This window comes from Rhincodon typus, chromosome 3 (genome assembly GCF_021869965.1).
Source record: "Rhincodon typus isolate 14 chromosome 3, sRhiTyp1.1, whole genome shotgun sequence".
NCBI lineage: Eukaryota > Metazoa > Chordata > Chondrichthyes > Orectolobiformes > Rhincodontidae > Rhincodon > Rhincodon typus.
The window spans coordinates 105,584,964-105,588,016 of NC_063334.1; positions in this window are offsets into that span (position 1 = coordinate 105,584,964).

Genomic DNA, 3,053 nt, shown 5'->3' on the forward strand with positions numbered 1-3,053 from the left:
TGGGCAACCAGAACTGGACACAGTATTCCAGAAGAGGCCTCAGCAATGTCCTGTACAACATCCCAATTCCTATACTCAAAGGACTGAGCAAAGAAGGCAAGTGTGTCAATCGCCATTTTAACCACATTGTCTGTCTATATGTGATGCAAACTTTAAAGAATTATGTACCAACACCCTTAGTTCCCTCTGTTCGGCAAACTACCCAAGGCCCTATCATTAATTGTATAAGCCCTACCTTTGTTTGTTGTACCAAAATGCAATACCTCGCATTTGTCCAGATTAAACTCTGTCTGCCATTTTTCAGTGCATTGACCCATTAGATCAAGATCCCTTTGTACTCTTAGAAAACCATCCTCACTGTCTACTATATCACCAATTTTGGTGTCATCTACAAACTTACTAACCATGCCTTCTATATTCTCATTCAAATTGTTTACATAAATGACAAACAAAAGAGGACCCAGAACCGATCCCTGTGGAACATCACTGGTCACAGGCCTCCAGTCCAAAAAGCAACCCTTCACCATTACTCTCCGTCTCCTGCCGTTAAGCCAGGGAATGCTATTTGTGGAATTCAGCCAGACAAAGTTTAACTCTAATTGTAACTCTAGTTAATATTATGAATCTTTTGCTTTTGTTTGAAAAGGTTGGTCAGGGAGAAATTTCAGAAGGACTTTTCTTGGATGTTCAGTGCATGGTTATTCATTTGTCAGAAATTGTTTGGAGAAGTGAGGTATAGTCCATCATATGGGAAACTGTGCATGCTATGTTGAAATGAATAAACCTCATTGCTCAAATGCAGTGAGTCAACTACATTTTAATGTGTGTCTTTCATATAGAAAATTTCAATATGTCGAAGTTCAGTGCATGTGCCACATTGCCAATCTGTTCTTTTACAGTTTTTGAGAGAAGGGTTTTTTTTAATTAAGTACTTCCAGCATACATTTAGCTAGATGCCAAACTCTTCTGTATTGACTTTGGCTTTCTGTAGCATACATAGTTCCGCATATTGTAAGACTTACCTATCATCTGAATGCTAGTAGATTTTTTTGTTGATCTGATTAATACTCATAGTCTGAAGAAGTAGACGTTGTATTTTCCACGATTTAGTCCACACTTTTCAATAGTGTTTCAAAGGTAACAATGTTCCCGCCATAGTACTGCCACAGCTTTTAGTTGTCCCAATAACGTCTTACATGACCATGTGATAAGGTAAACTTTCCCTCCCTGACCTTCTCAACCTTATTGTAGCCCTTGACAAAGTTGACAGTACTGTCCACCTGCAAGCTCCTTTCTGCTATAGCCCATCTGGCTGGGACTGCTCTCACCCAGTTCTATGCTTAATCCATATAATCGTATCAATGGCTGCTCTCCCTACTTTTGCACCCATTATTGCTGCTAGCCCCAAGGATTTATTCTTGCCCTCTTCTGTTTCTCATCTACATGCTGCTCTTTGGTGTTATCAAAAAAGTAAAGTGTATGCTGCCAACACTCAGCTCTACCTTACCACCACTTCTTCTTAACAAATGATCACACTGCTTATCCAACATTCAGTCTGGAATGAGCAGACATTTCCTCCAGGTAAACATTGGGAAGAATGTCTTCAGTGTCTACAATAAGCCATTCCATAGCTATTGTCACAGGGCTGTATTAGAGTCTTGGTGATGTATTTCACCCTGAGGTAACTTGATATCAGCACAATTGCCAAGATTGCTGCTATAATTGCGTCTGATTCCGTCCCTGGCTCGGCATGTCGGCTGCTGAAATCCTCATCTGTCCCTTTGTTAATGCTAGACATGGCTATATCAACTCACTACTTGCAGGTATCCCACATGCTGTGGAACCATGAATTGAGCTCAGATGGAGTTTGTCTTAATTTTTTTCTTTTTCTTTCATATACCTAAATTGTTATTAAAATGGCGCTAGTGTATGGCGATGTAAATATGTTTTTTCACTTTTTTTTGTAAAATATACAAGTTACAATAAATTCAATTCTGTTTTATTACTTTAAATTCTTGCATGTCCAAACTTTCCCTGACTTACAACAAGTCCTGATCACCCATAGCCATCATGGGTTGCAATTCTCGGGAGAGGTTTTGCTGTCCTGGATTGACTTCCTGCTCAAGCAGCACTTCTTAAAAAAAAATCCTTATCTTTAGTTTTTTTGTCCCTGCATGTCATCACCTGACGCACTGTTATTAATCTTCTCCAACGCAGAACTCTTAGATATTTACATTCTATCAATCTGGCTTGTGACAATGCTGTCACTTTAAAAAGATTATTTTGCCCTGGGGTTTTTTGAAGAGAGGTTGTAAAGGTAGTGGATTGTCTATTGCAGCCAGCCTAAGTCAATAGGTTAGAGGCCTTTAGATTTTTTTTAAAATCAGTTGTAACAATGGAAGGGGAGTGGCTAGTTCTCCCAGATCAGGGTTTCTAGTTTTTTTAGCTGGAGCAGGAGAAGCTGTATGGGTCCCAGAAGGGTCGCAAACTTCAGTAAATGATTCCTCGCTGTGACTTTCTCTGAAATCTCTCTTGACGTTATTCCCTCCTGGATTGTTAAACTGCACATAACAATCTGAATCTGAATTTACCTTTTTGCCCAGGGGTGTGCTTACGGAATGTTGCTATATTGGAACAGTTATTTAGTAATTAGTAATAGGTCCTGTATCTATTATTCGGTTAAGTTTTCCAATAGTTAAGTTATTCTAAACTCCTCTTTCTTTTATTTAAATTTAAATATAGTGTCTAAATAAATTTTGTTTTGCTTAACATCAAGTGGTTTGACCAGTTGCATCACATCTGGAATACCCACTTCACATCTATCTTTAAAATAGAAAATGTTAGGGCCCAGGCTACCTTCTTAAAATATTTTGAAGAGGTCTAGTCCGTAACAGCCTTCTTAAGCATCTTTGATTTTATTTGCTTCACTGCTGGTGGCAGTAGCCAGTATTTCAACAATGCCAGATTGGGCATCCATGAGGTACTAGGGGCCATCAGCAGCAGAATCACACTCCAACACCATTTGCAACCTTATGGCTGGGAACATGAGGTAT